At 39.6% G+C, this 15,691-nt stretch overlaps 1 protein-coding gene across 9 annotated transcripts in view; it reads left to right on the top strand.

The window, feature by feature from the left end:
• Enox1 (ecto-NOX disulfide-thiol exchanger 1) overlaps positions 1-15,691 on the top strand; it is a 552,470-nt gene that overhangs the window by 365,377 nt on the left and 171,402 nt on the right. The window contains exon 1 of one of the 9 annotated variants that reach the window (XM_005409071.2): positions 8,729-8,836. The exons of the other annotated variants lie outside the window; for them this stretch is intronic. The gene's annotated coding sequence lies outside the window, so the exon portion shown is untranslated. Of the gene's footprint in view, positions 1-8,728; positions 8,837-15,691 lie in introns of those variants that run through there. 9 annotated transcript variants of the gene reach the window in all.

Here is a 15,691-nt window from a genome sequence, read left to right as displayed (position 1 = left end):
ATTTTTCTAAGCTTCTTATAGCTACTATCTTAACTAATCCTCATCCAATGAAATAGGTGCTATTCTTTCCTCCTTTTACAAATACACACAGGAAGGCAAAGAGAGGCTACAAAATCTATTGAGAGTCATATGCTAGTGAGTAGCCCAACCTGGACATGAACACAGGCAACCTGGCACAATAGCCTGTCAGTCTCGTGCATTCTGTTCTGCTCTCTATAGAGGCAGCATTTACATTCTGGGACCCTTAATTTAGAAAGGTGCAAAGACACTGCTGGGAGGAAAGAAGAAGGATGCTCAGAATTGAGTGTCATTAATCTGCGGGGGTGGGAGGTCCACAAGGAGCAAAGCCATTGCCAAACAAATCTATGCATTCTACTGACAACAAGCTGGTTTTGTATTTCTTTGAATAAAGAATCTCCACAGTGCCAGGAGAGTTCCTGTAGAAGGTAATAGTGTCAGTTTTTGTTTTCCCTGAACCCATTCTGTACTTGCAGCCCTAAAACAGCAGCAGCAGACCACCAGGGAAGCCTTTGTGGATAGTACCACAGGGTCTGTTGCATAAGTAAATAGACCCTATCTGTTAACCATATAAAATTTATTTAAAATACCAATTCTAAGAGAAGCAGTGGAAGGATGCATGAGTTTCCCTTGGGTTGCAAACCCATAATAATAATGTTACAGTATTAGCTATATCTAAACTAGCTTTATCCTAATACTCATTGTAGCACCCAGAATGGTGATGTTTGTTTCTTTAACTCTATTTTAATCTAAAATACTAACAGCTTAGGCTTTGCTTGCCTGGAATCATTTTTACTGTGAGGTTGAACCATCTGTGTTTTTCTCATTCTGCTCATGGCTCCAAGGAAATTTAACAGGCCGGGAGAAGAATTTCTATGGAGTAAATTCAGACATACAATGACACCTAAAACCCTGAAAGTTTTATGTTACCTGAGAGATATTTTTTGTCTTGAATTGAGTTGAAAGTGGGAATTAATCTCACCCTATCAAATCAAACTGCAGTTTTCAAACCTTTTCGAGGTCTATGGTCATGTTTTTGGCCAAATTTTGTTCCGTTCATCTATAACCCCCACTATGCTTCTTGTTGATTTCTAAAATTGTGGAATTGACATGTAGTTAGCTGTGTGTGTTTAAATTGGAACCTATTATGTACTCTTGTTGGAAAACTAAAAAGCTTTACATGTTTACACACAGTGATTCTAAGTGTGGTCAGGAAGACAGCCTGGACCTCCTCCACTACACTCCCTGGTTGCCACAAAGACTGGAAGTGGGTTTTACTTGTGTCACAATGGCAGTGCCTTCATTTTCACAGGTGACCCCAAGCATCTGTTATGGGTTGCAGTTCAATGAAACTATACGTATTAAATCATACAGTTTATAAGCATTGACCTACGTACAATGACTTATAAAATCACCCCACTCAAAATAATGAACATAGCAGGTACACCAAAATGATTCCTGTTCTCTTCATAACCTTTCCCTCCTACCTGCTCGTATCCCTGTCCACCCCCGCATCTCCAGGTGACCACTACCTTCCTTCTATGCTTACAAATTATTTTATATTTTCCAGAATTACATACAAATAAAGCTATACAAAATACAATGTCTGGCTTTCTTAAGTACACTGCTTTTATCATGTTAAGAAAATTTCCACCAGAGACAAAGCTCAGCAGCATAAGCACTTGCCTGGCAAGCCTGAAGTCATGAGTTCGAGTGCTGGTACCAAAAAAAACCAAAAAAGCAGCAACAAGAAAATTTCCTAGGACTTTCAGTTTGCTAAAATGGGTGTTGGATTTCATCAAATGCTTTTACTGCATCTGTTGAGGTGATCTTTCTGAGTTTTTTTATTTTTAGTCTCCTGGGTTAATAAATTACATGGATTATTTTTTTTTAATCAATGTTAAACTAACCTTGCATTACCTACTTGATCACAATGCATTACTCTTCATATAGATCATTAAATTGTTAGAATTTTGTTTCAAATTTTATATCAAACCTCAGGATGGGAATTTTTTGTAATTTTCTTCCACTTTTATCTGATTGTGTTATCAGTAATACTAAAGTCATAAAATAATTGGGAATGATTTCCTTTTTTTTCAAATTTCTTGAAAAGTTCATACAGAATTAGTTTTATTTTTTTCTTTAATATTTAATTTCTGGGCTGAGGATATAGCTCAGTGGCACAAGCGCCTGCCTGGCAAGTGCAAGGTCCTGAGTTCAATCCCTGGTACTGCAAAAAAAAAAATAATAATAATAATATTTAATTTCTATTAGGGAGAATTCCTTAGTGCAGTCATTTGGGCTTAGAACTTCCCTATGAGGGTAATTGTAACTACAGATTCAATTTCTTTAATAGATACAGAGCTATATACAGTATTTATTTCTCTTTTAGTGAGCTTTGTTGATTTATGTATTTGAAGAAATCCACTTTATCTAAGTTGTCACATTTATGGACATACATTTTCTCACAACATTCCTTTATACTTATTATATATTGGATCTATCCCTGTGATACCATCCTCATTCCTAACATCAGTAGTTCGTCTCTCTTCTTTCCCTTCCTCAGACTGGATGGAAGTTTATTGATTTCACCAAACTTCTGAAAGAATTAATATTTGATTCCATTGATTTTTCTCTTTAGTTTTCCTGCTTTATGTTTCACTGATTCTTGCTCTGTTTTCATTTTCCCTTTTTCTTCTTCTATCAAGTTTAATTTGTTCTGTTTGTGTTTTCCTAAAGTGGAAGCTATTGACAGTGACTTTGAGAACTTTCTTCTTTTGTAATGTAAACATTTAGTGTCATAAATTTTTCTGTATTTTTAAATTTACTTTAAAGATTTAAAAAACTAACAAAATAATAATAAAGACTAAGTCAAAATAACACAAAACAACAAAAATGATACATGACCTCAAAACAAAATGATAGGAATTAACAATGGTTGCTACATTACATAATAATATCTCCAATGAAGTTGCTCAGTCCACCAGATGTAAGAATGTAAGATTGGTCAAACAATCAAAAAAAATAACTAGTAATAAAAAAAAAAAACATTGGAAATGATGCAGAGCTTCACTATATTTTTAAAGCAACATCCCATGAGGCTTTGTATGTTATATTTTGATTTGATTCAAAATTTAATTCCTTTAAAATGTTTTCTTAGTACATTGGCAGTACATAATTGTATGTTCCTTGTGTGGATGTGGTAAATGTACATGACTCATCTAACTCCCTCAACATCCCTTGCCCTCTCCCCCATTCTCCTTTCTTCCATCTCTTGATCTACTTCCCATCTGAGAAAGATGCATTTTCCTACTTCCTATTATCTGTCCTTTATTTTGTTCTTGTATTTTTGGTTTCTCATATAAGAGAACTTGTGTGGTATTTAAGCTTCTGTGTCTGATTTATTTCACTTAACACGTTATGGTCTCAAGGTCCATCCTTTTTCCTACAAATGACTCAAGTTTACCTTTCTTTATGACACAGTGGTACTCCATTGTGTGTTTATACCACATTTTCTTTATCCATTCATCTGTTGATAGACATATAGGCAGTTTCCAAGGTTTAGTTATTATGAATTATGCTGTTATACATGGGCATGCATATATCATTCTAATATGTATTTAATTCTTCGGGGAAGGTATCTAGAATGGAATAGCTGGGTCAAATAAAATTTCTAATTTTCTTAGAGACTCTCCATACTAATTTCCACAGTGGTTGTATTTGGTTATATTACATTCCCACTAACACTGTAGAAGGTTTCCCTTTTCCCTTTATTGGTTTCTTATTTTTAACCTACAAGTTACTCAGAAATGTTACTTATTTTCCAATTCCATAGAAATTCTCGAAATATCTTTCTGTCATTAATTTCTAATTAAATTCCATTGTGATCTAAGAACATCCTTTGTATGATCTGTGTCTTTGTAATTTTATTAAAGTTTGGTTTATGCCTAGAATATAAGCTGTTGTGGTAAATACATCATATGTACTTGGAAAAGATTCATTTTCTGCTATTGTTGGGTCAAGTATTCTATAAATGTCAATTAGGTCAAATTGGTTGATAGTGTTAAATAAATTTTCTATATCCTTATTGGTTTTGTTGTTTGTGTTTTAGCAATTATTGAGGGAGAGAGAGTTATTGAAATTTTTATTATTGTGGATTTGTCTACTTTTCCATTCTACTAGTGATAGTGCATATAGTTTTCTGTTATTCAGTGCATCAGTATTTTTGATTATTTTGTCTTCTTGATGCATTGTCTTCTCTATTACTATGAAAGGAGATTTATTTCATAGTAATAAGAGAAATTATGCAATTATTTTTTGGTTGTGAAATATACAGTTTTCTTTTGACTAGTATTAGCATGGTATTTTTTTTAGTTCTTTTCTTTTTAGCCTGTTTATGAGTTCATATTTACAGCCAGTTTCTTGTAAGTACTGTGTAGTCTGGTCTTATATTTTTAAATCTGCTTTCATGATCTCTACTTTTTAATTGGAATATTTAGATCGTTTACTTTTAATATGATTATCAGTATGATTGCATCAAAATCAGTCTTAGTAATTGATGTGTATTTTACTTATTCCAGTTGTTTTCTGTTTCTATTGCATTGAGTATCTTTTTACTAGCTTTTATCTCCTCTATGTACAATATGTGAGCCATACTTGTATCCTATATATTATTTGCTATTATTTAATTTATATCTGCATATTTCATAAACACAAAAATTCATTTTTTATTTTTGTCAGTCTTTTTTTAAATTTTTATTAAGCTTAAAAATCTTTTATACTAAACTACATATTTACTGTTTCTGATGCTCTTGTTCCTTTGTACAGATCAAGCTTTGAATGTCAGACCCACCCAGCCTAAAGGACTTCCTTTTCAACACTTTTCATAATGTAGATCTGTTGGTGATGTATTCTTTCAGGTTGTTAGGTATGGAAAAATCATTTTTGAAAGATATTTTCACAGGGTAGAGAACCTAGTTTTGCAGATTATTTTTCTTTCTGTTCTTTAAAAAGATGCTACCCCAGTGTCTTTTGGCTTATATTGTTTTCAAAATGAAATATGATACCACTTTTATCTTTTTTCCCCTGTACATATTATGTCTTTTTCTCTTAGGATAGTCTTACAAATTTGTCTTAATCACTGGCTTTAAATAGTTTTATCATGTGAACTTTTAATTATGTTTCTTGTTCCATGTATTCTTTGGCTTCTCATTAATGTACAGTTTCTATCAAATTTGGCAAATTCGGGGGCTGGGGATTTAGCTCAGCGGCAAAAAGCGCCTGCCTGGCAAGCGCAAGGTCGTGAGTTCGGTTCCCGGTACCGGAGAAAAACCAAAAAAAAAAAAAAAAAAATTTGGCAAATTCTATCAAATTCTATCAAATTTGGCAAATTCTATCAAATTCTATCAAATTTACCATTATTTCTTGACATATTTGTCTGGCTCTATTCTCCTCCTTCAGAGAATTTAATCACAAATATCTTAGGCTGCTTGAAATTGTCCCACAGATCTTTTATGCTTTGTTCCTTTTGTTGCTATTATTGTTTTTCTTCCTGTGTTTCATCCTGGATAGTTTCTAGTCCTCTTCTTGAAGTTCACTAATGTTTAAATAAAATGTCTCATCTGTATTTAATTTCATGCAGTGTATTTTAATCTTATACATTGTACTTCTCATCTCTATAAGTTCATTTTGAATTTTTTAATCTTTCATTTCTCTAACATATTCAGTTTTTCTTCTACCCATAAACTTATGGAACAGAGTTTAACATACTTGTTTATTAATTCTGTCATCTGTGGCATTTATGTTTTTGTTTTTATTGATCTCTTTCTTTATCATGAGTTTCATTTTTCTGCTTTTTATTTGTTTTACTGTTATAACAAATGGTCACTCACTTAGTGGCTTAATACAACACAGATTTATGATTGTATAGCTCTGTTGCTTAGAAGTCTACACAGATCTCACTGGGTACAATCAAAGTGTTAACAAGACAGTGTTCCTTTCTGGAGACTTCAGAGGAGAATCTGTTTCTTTTCCTTTATACCTTCTGAGGTTTTCTGTGTTCCTTGGATTATGGCCCTCCCATCTTTAAAGCACCTGTGTTGGTTTGAATCTTTCTCATATCATATCACTCAAAGATTCTCTTCTTGTGATTTAATGGGTCCCCTAGAATGATCAAGAGGAATCTATCGGGTCAGATGATCATCAGTCTTCATGCTGTCTGCAGCCTAATTCTCTTTGACATATAAAATGAGATATTCAAAGGTATGGGAATTAGGCTGGTAGGTTTTCATTGATTATCAGACATTGTGAATTTCATCTTGTCAGATGTTGGATATTCTTGTATCCCTGTTAATATCCTTGAGGTATATTCTGTGACATATTACATGTCTTTTTGAGGCTTGCTTTGAAGCTCTGTTAAAGAAGATCAGATGGCTAATTTTGCACTGCAACTTAGGCCATAGCACTCTAAATAGTCTACTCAATACCACATGAACTATGAGGCTTTTCTCCCCCGGGCAAACACAAACTCCTCCCAGCCTTTTTAGGTTCTCTATAAATTGTTCTTACCACCAGGTGTGGTGGCGCAGGCCTGTAATCCCAGCACTTGGGAGCCTGAGGCAGGAGGATCCTTGTGAGTTCGAGACCAGCCTGGGCTACAAAGTGAGCTTAAGGCCAGCCTGAATTGCATAGGGAGACCCTGTCTCAAAAGGATTAAAAAAAAAAAAAAAAATTGTTCTTACCAATCCTTTTGCATGTTTCTTTCTCTGGCCTCATGTAGTTTCCTCCTACACATCTACTCATCAGGTCCTGAGAGTTGGGGGGGTGTCCACTTTGGGTCTCACAGGTGTATGGGGAGGATATGTATTTTTCTTCCCTGGCACACCATGTCCTATAAACCTCGTTGCCTGAATTCCCAGACTATTAACTATGTCACCTCTTCCAGAGTTCCTTTTCCTTGTGTAAAGGCCAGGAAATGCTCCTGACAGTGAGCTGGGGCAGTGACAGGACTCCCTGTATTTGTTCACCTTCTCTCAGGAATCACTATCTTGCATTGCCTGGTCTCCAATATCTGAAACCATATTTCATGTATTTTATCTGGCTGTTTAGTTATTTCACTTGGGAATGGATATCCTGTCATGGTTATTTACTCTTTGCCAGAAGTAGAAATCAAACATTTGTTATTTGCCACATATTTCATTTTGATAAATGCAACAATGATACACAAATATTTAACAACTGATAGGTCTTGGGCACTGACCAGACAGAACAGATGCTGGCCTAAAGCAGTGATGTTTGCCAGTTAAAGATCAGCTCTATGCTGTGTAGTAGCCAACCTCATAATGCATCCCAGTTTTGGGTTTTGTCATCCACAGCATTGGTGAGACCAAAAAGCTGTGCAGTAGGACTGACCTCGATTTGAGTTCTGACTCCGCCACCTCTAGCTAGCAGTGACTTGACTTCCCTCCCTTCTGTAATCCCAATGCATCACTGTCATGAAGGTTAGAAGGGGAAAGATGTGTGCAAGTACCTGACACTTAGAATCCTAGTAGAAGTGTCCCTCCGTACCTTCCTTCAGGGCCCATCTGGAGTCCCCAAGGCCAACCACAATGGTCTGCTGATGGCACATGTTTTTCTCAGAGTGCAGTTCACCCCAAAAAAGAAGGGACCATACCCAGGAACAGGGTTAGTGGGGAAGAAGTCCAAAAGGAGCACATATGTGAAATAGGGAGGGAGGGAAACGTGGGCAGAAAGCCTAGGCAGAGTTGGCTTTCTGGCAAAGTGGTGTGAAGTCTGTCCAGGAGGGAGCTGGCATCCAAGGCCACAGGGGAGGCCAGACACAAGGCCTGCCCAGCAGGTGTGGGATTCGGTTAGACAGCAGTGGCTGAACCATGTCCTCCCAACTCCCACCTCTCTGCCTTGGAGGGTAACAGCAGTGCAGGGCTGGCCTGGCCCCACTGCTAGATGGACAGTGGCAGGAGCAGTGTGTGAGGGAAGCCTTGTGGGTTTGATTTCTCGGGCACCAACCTCTGGGATTACACACAGAACTTCTCATAACCCACGACTGCAGTGTTACTCTGGGTGTAATGTCAGCTCTTCTGTTTCCTTTTAAGATATTTTTCAGTACCTTAAGGTACTTTTTAATTTCTCGTGGTTATTTTCTCTGAAAGTTTCTGTCTTTCCCAATGCGTGAAGCCCAGACTCCTGTCCTTACCTTCTCGTGCTCCTAGCACCCAGCCCACCTGGACACGGGTGCCTACTTGTGACAGTGAGTAATGCATGTGTCACAGGGTTCTTTGTTCAAGACATCAGGAAAACACACGGAAGAGAGAAGTCCCTGGGATAAATGCCCCAACACACACTTGATCCATCCTCCTGATTTATTCTATTTTGTTTCAGTTTAACTTAGCTTTGTTTAACAAAAACTTGATGCTGAAATGATTCACTTCCCTTGTGCCTCTAGACTGTCATTCTGACAGAAGAAAGTTAAATATGTGTGATATGGTTTTCAAATTCTTTTGACTGACCAAATGTATTTGAGAGAAAATGTGAAGAGCTGTTTTTGTTACAGTCAAGGAAACATAATTGAATATGGGCATGAACGCCCACGCTAACATTTCTATTCTGGCTTTTCTGGCAAATGGAAATTCCCCGCTCAGTTGCAACAAGCAGATATAGATTAGCTAGCCCTTGTTCTCTGTCTCTACAACAAATCTACCCTTTATAACCTCAGCCCTCCACACCATGGGCACATCTGATACAAGCTCAGCCTGAAGGAGGCCTGCTGATCCAGAATGCCCGTGTTAAGAGGAGGAGAAAGGTAAGAAAGAAAGATAAATAACAAAGCATTCAGCAGCCTTCTGCCCCCAAAGTCATCTGATAAATGCAGTGAGAATGACTGTTTTTAAAAGGGTAGCTTCAACCCAAGGGGCTGCTGCTCTTTGACTTAGGTGTGTATTCAGAGTGCTTTGTGCTTGGGCTTGGGGACACAATGGCTTAGCAAGATAGATGCTGTCACTGAGGACAGCCTCTTATAATTCAGAGCGTGACCGGGCTCTTTTCTGGACCGTGGCGTGGGAGCTGGGTTTGCCTCCCTAATTACACTGTCCCTTCCCAGTGTGGGTGGCTCTGTGACTGTGTCTAAGCCACCACAGACAGAGAGCACCTTAGGCCAGAGACCCTGACTTGCTTCTGTGCCCCAGTATCTAATGCATTTGCCTCGCAACAATGTAGGTGACTTATAAATATTTAATGAACAAATATCTCAGAGGAATCCATGATCAATACAGAAAACTGCCCCTTAGTTTTTCCAGTTGCAAAACTTAGTGGCAAAAGATAACATGGAGAATGGCACAGCTCTGCTTAGAACCATGGGAAGAACGAGAGTATCACACATAAGCGCGCACGCACACGTGCACACACTCCCTCTCTCCCACCTGTCATACTTCTGCATAGCCTTTAAAGCACAGTAATATAATAAATAATATATTGAATTCTCTTTCTGCTCAAGACAACCACTTAGCACCACTATAGGATCATAGAGGCCACTGAAATAGAAAAAACTCCGAACTATAATTTACATTTGTGTATTGATTACTTGTTTGCAAATTGCTAGCACATAAGTTGCGAGCACTTGTAAACAATGCTGTCAAGTAGACAGGGCAGGTTTCACCGCATAGCTGAGACAAGAAGCCTTTGGTGGACCCCAGTGCTGTGTGTCCCACCTTCTCCACTCTGCTCTCTGCCTCCTACCTCCTTGGAGCCCACAGACTAGGAGACTCCCTGTGGTCCAGAGGGTGTGGACCACATTCTCCTTCTGTGGTTCCAAGATGCCGAGGGTAAATGTCTTCAGTCTTCCACACCTCCTTTTCCTTTTAAATCTGTAGAGGGGGAAAAATCTGGGAGAGATGTTATGAGGCCAGCTTATTAAATGCCTGGGAAGGGCTTTTGAACATACAGTACTGCATTGTGTAAAGGCTAAGGGACAGTTTAAAACTGGATCTTCCTGAATGAAAATGAGATGAAGATCCCGATGGAAAAATAATAGCATTCTTTAAATATACAACTGGACAGAAAAATGAGTGATTTAAAATGAAAATCTGGTGATCATCTTTGCTATTATTAACCTTGACATCTTTAAGAAAAAATGTTTAGGGTTTGTCTTCTGTCAGGAAATTAGTTCTCTGTGTTTCTGGTGTTGAGAGGTGGATGTTGTGGGGGAAAACACTGTGAAACAAGTTACTAAGAAATGCTCCTCAGAGCACCCCACTCTCAGCCCAAAAGGCTAAATTAGTTTCCAATGGCAATTTCTTAATTAAATTATTCTATATTAGTTTACTTCTCTGAAAAATTGACCACTGGAATTACACAGAATTTTGCCAGAAATGACAGGCTATGGGAGAATATGGGTTGTCACTGGCACTTTCTAAGCTAAAATGTGCATCATGTAAATATTAAGTCTGTCCAGGCCCTCGGATGGCGTGAGATATTTTCAAAGCCTGGTGCTGCTGGGTTTTAATTTATTAAAAAGATGTGTCTGAGCACATGTGCACATAATGTAGGCATATTCATTTAAATGGATAAAATAGGATTACTGGGTTTAAGGGGAAAGAAGCTATGCCAGACATAGAAATGAGCACAGCTGGAGTGTTTGGGTGTAACAGCTCATCTTTCTGGCAGAAAAAAGAGCAGGGAGGAAATAGCACTGAGTTCTGCATTCTCATTTCAAGGCACAGAAAACATTTCATGTTCTGGGGAGGGGGGTGATGGTGAAGTTTTCTAACACCAGATCCTTGAAGAAATTTCTCCTTTGGGGAAACTGTATGGTACCATTTCCTGGAAGACCCTCTGATTTCCACCTATGTGCAGTACCTTGTTCAAATTAGGATACATAGTACTGTAAAATGTAGCTTAAAAAAGCATTGGGATATAGAAAATCGGGATATATATTTTTTAAAGAAAAAACACAAGAGCAGTTTTGTGGCACACACACAGCACACACATACACACATGCACATGCACCCATATGTACACTCCCCATATGTGTGCATGTATAGTGTGCCTCATCAGAGTGCTAGCTAACATGTACAGTGCTCACTGTGCATGAGCCATGCTTTGAAGCTCTTTGCGTATTTTAGCTCATCTTATCCTAGAACACCCATGTTAGGGTAAGAATTGCCTTTGTTCCTCTTTCTTGTAGATTGAGAATTGAGGAACAGGGAGGCATAGAGGCTGGTCAGTTAGGCAAGAGCAGGATTGTGCCATTGACCTTGGGATTCAGGCTGTTCCCCATTCGTCTAAGCTGCTTTTCTTTCTGATTTCTCTTTTTTTTTTTTTTTTTTTTTTTCCTTTCTCAACTCTTTTTCTTCCCCTTTCCTAATTTCTGGTCAGAATTTATACTTCATTTTCTCCATCTTTATTTTTCATTTAGTTTATCATCATATAGAATTGCATCTTATGTTTATTGCACATAGCTTATTTTTTCTTTTTAATATTTTAATAGAGAAATAAAGCTTTTGTTTTAAACTCATTTCGATTAGGTTGTATGTTACTTTGGCTACTGCTAAATTGTGGTAGTCCCTGTGGCATACAATAAGTTGTCCTGTCCTGCATTTTTTAAGCAGTGACTGACATTAGGTCAGCTTATATGGATTTCAGTGAGACTAGACTTCTGCCCTGCCCCTCTGCCTCATTCCCCCAAGTTACCAGGATCGAGTGGGCAGCAAGAGGGCTGACTCATGAATGTGTGGCAACCGGTTCTGCCTGTGCGGTCCATGATGCTGAGCACACCCTTTCTCCTCTCACACTCTGTAAAGCAAGCAGAGTAACAATTGTTATCACTTCCCAAGGATGTTAAGAGGAATAACTAACAAACTGCCACATGGCTCTCTTTGTTCAATTAATAAGGTAAATGTAAAGAAGGTCAGGTATCATTTGCTTAGATATATCTGAATTTAGGTAGTGATGTTGCAGATCAAGCAATCAAATATTACTTTCTCTTCTTCATTTAGTATAGACTACATTTTGTAAATCCTGTCACTACTTTCACTAACATAACTATTGAAAGTTACACTGTGTGCCGAGGATGATGTTGGCTCTGGAGAGAAGGTGACTGTTACATTGCCCAATTCTCCTTATCCACAGTCTAGTAGTGAAAGTAAGGTAACATGCCATTGGTCTATGATTTGAAATCAACACATGATGTTCAGTTTCCCTGAGGAGCCCTTGTGATATGTTTACCTTTAAAAGAGGCTTTCTTTTCAGAAACAGCTTATTTAAAGAGGCCAAACAGTAAGTTTAAATTGAAAACTATATACATTGTTTAAAATACTTTGGTGTGACTGTTTTCTTTGAAGTTAAGTATTAATAACTTTCCCTTTGTTCTTTTTTAAATTTATGAGATGTTAGCTGTCATATGCTTTAGTAAACTGGAATCGAGGTTGACAAATAAAATCCCTGCTCATTGCCTTGGAAACAATCTGAATTCAAAGGGAAGATCCCTGTCCAGACACTTACGTGCTGTGAAATACCATCTCTGCTGTCATGACCAACTGACTGTACTGGGCTTTTGTCACTGTGAAGTCACAGGCTATTAGCCTAATTTCAAAAAGGGAAGAGCTGCCTAAAGCAAGAAGGCCTTGAACACCAGAAAGGACTGTGTAGGCAGGCATTAGTCTTTCAGTGTATGTGAAGTGTCCTGACTCCTTGGAAAGACAGATCAATTATAAATAGATGTACAAAAATTAGAAAGTACATCTTAAGTGCTAGACTGAATATTCAAAGATATATCTCAAGATTCAGCAGTTTTGGGGTGCAAATGTGGCTCAGTGGTAGAGTTCTTGCCGTGCATGCACAAGGCTCTAGGTTCGATCCCTAGCACCCACCAAAAAAAATATTCACCAGTTTTTTGTTTCTGCTGTCAGCTCTAGCACCAAGAGCTTGTCAGTTTGCACAGAGCACAGAGCTCTGCAGCCCTTTTCCCTCATCATTATGTAACTGTCCTGCTGTACAAAGTCACATAACATCATAGGGAGAGAAAATTAATCATGAGATAATGAAATGGGGATGTTAAAAGAAGTCTGAAAGCAGTAATTTAGAGGCCCCAATTAGGGTCTATTCTTGTGGGTTTCCCATGGGCATTGCTGGTTGCTCCCAGGTCAGGGGTGTGAGAAGGGTACAGGGGAGGGAGTGAAGGAGGGGGGGCCGGGAGAGGGAGGAAAGAAAGGTGGGACGGGCAAGAAGATACAGAATCTGTGTCTTGGGGGACAAAAAGAGGCCTTTGCAGTACCTCAGATGAGAGCTAATAACTGAAATCAGCAATAGGAACAAACTATATGATGTAGGAGTCCTTTCAAAGTGGATCTGCATGTCTAGCAAGTGATGGGCTGTGGTTACCTACAGAGATTTTAAACTACGACTGAGACAAAGGGTGGTGACCTTAAAGGAAATAAGCCAGGCCTGAAGGTATGCAGCCTGCTCACAGGTGTTTAGCCGGGATGGAGTAGGAGAGTTGCCCGGATCTTGGGCACAGTTTGCCATGGACTCAACAGACAAGGCACAGAAACAAGGAGAGCGCTCCAGCAGGCTGATTGACAACTGAGCGCACCCAAGACACTGCCTCAAGGAGCGCTGGGTAACCGCGTCATCCCTGAGACTTGCGGTGCCTTCAAACTAGAAATCATCTACAAAGGGTGCAGAAGAAATATATTCTGCGAGGAAGGAAACCAAGTGGATCTGACTAAGAAGGTGCTTCTGTGAGTGAGTACACTAATCAGAGGGGGCAGAGGCTGTGGAGGGCACGTGGGGTAAAGTTTCCAAGAGGAGAGTAGAAAATATCTTGGTGGGAGCAAAGGAGTAACTACATGGCCAGGGATAAGGAGTGGATGAGGATGGTTCCAGACCCTAGGCCTTCCGTGTGTATGTGGGAAAAACAGCTCATCGTCCCGCTCCCAAGCATGAGCCAATCTTCCTGCCTCTGTAGCCAAATCTGACCAGCAAGGAGAAGTTTGTTGATGAATGAGAAGGGGAAGGAACTTTAAGAGAGATTTGTCCAGCCACTGGACAATAGAGATTAAGGGTAACAGAGGGAAAATTACAGACCAGAGGAGAACCTAAGAAGGCAGATTTGGAAAATTAGACGGAAAATACAAAATTCTTTATCTAGTGTCAAAATGCCCCTGCTGAGATGTATAAGGGCAGCCTCCAGCAGAGAGGCAAGACAGGTGTGTTTTGGTTGAACGAGGTCACTTAGCTTGTGTTGAATCTGTGCCGGGACTGCCCAGGGCGTCACATGATTGGAAGACATGGCGAAGCCTTCCATGCAGGCCCCACAGGCATCAAATAGGAGTGTCACTTTTTAATAGTCCTGTGCCAAGCTGTGGGTGGGGGAAGCTCAGAATTAGGAAAGGGAAAGACCCTGCTAAGGGCTTGGCCACCTTCTTCCTGGGCTCTGTGCAGGGATAAACCTGGAGTTCTGAAAGGTGTCCTGGACAGAAGGACAGTCACCTGTGGCAGGATGGAGGGAACTGGGGTGCTGAGGCTGGACAAGAGAGGATGTGGGCGTTCTGTAGGCTTTCTTCATGAATATGAACGATGGGAAAGAAAGTGAGACCTGTCTCAGTAGCCCAGGAGCACAGAACAAGGACAGTGGATTTCACTCCAGGTTACCAGGTCCTGAACCAAAGTGTGAGGATGCATGTCTTATTGAGAAACTCCATTCAGAAATGGAAGGGGCTGTTCATGGAGAGAATGAATGCACACCACTAGCACCTTCCAAAAGGCTGGTGGGCCAGAGAAATGCTGAAGAACTCAAATGCACAGGAAGCAGCAGAAAGCCCTCCACTCTCATTCCAGTCCCACCCTTGACTACCTAGGTAAGTTTTGGAAAGTTGCTTTATGCTCTCAGGTATCAATTTGGTTTTCTTATCTCTAAATCCCTAGCACAGGACAAATAAGACTCACATCTGTTTCAGCTTTGAGAGTTCATGCCCTATACTTAGGTCCAGTGTTCATCTCTTCAAAGAGACCCCCACACCTGTGCACATGCGGGCGTGGCTTCTGAGCCGCTGCCCGCTGTGTCTGAGGGGTGTGTTCCAGCAGGCCCAGGAAGCATGACGCAGCTGGCTCAAGCTCCACGTTTCAGTCACCTGACCCTGCACTAGTGAATTAACAGAGCCTTTCATGGCCCTATTACCTCCTGTGCGCTCAAAACACTTGGTTTGCTGAATTCAGGCTCCTTGCATATGTTCCTGGAAAGATCCGGCAGCCTTCTTTGAGCAGTCTCTTCTTCCCAGTACCAGTTTTGGTCAGAAGTTTTGAAATGGTCTTCACTTTGTGTCATGTCATATTTTCAAACACAGACACAAATCTCCCCACCCAAGTGAGCAGTTCTTAAAATAGCTGTTGCCAGCTGCATTTCTCCTCGCTGCCAGTGTTGTACCCCAGTCAAGGAGACAGGGGCCTTTATTGATGGAGTGAGGGCTGTGTTTATAAAGTGAGCATGGCAGGCGATAGGAGTGCACTCTGGATGCTCAGCTTGGATTTAAATGGAACCATACTCTTTGGATCTCTTTGGAAAGCTCATAAACACATTTTCAATTTCGCTTTCTTGAAGATCCTGCTTGTAGGCACTCACTTATCTTATAAAGTATACTGTTATGTTAACAAATAATATGTG

This window comes from Chinchilla lanigera, unplaced genomic scaffold (assembly GCF_000276665.1).
Source record: "Chinchilla lanigera isolate Chin_1 unplaced genomic scaffold, ChiLan1.0 scaffold00117, whole genome shotgun sequence".
In the NCBI taxonomy this organism is placed as follows: Eukaryota; Metazoa; Chordata; class Mammalia; order Rodentia; family Chinchillidae; genus Chinchilla; species Chinchilla lanigera.
This window is presented reverse-complemented; position numbering and strand designations above follow the sequence as displayed.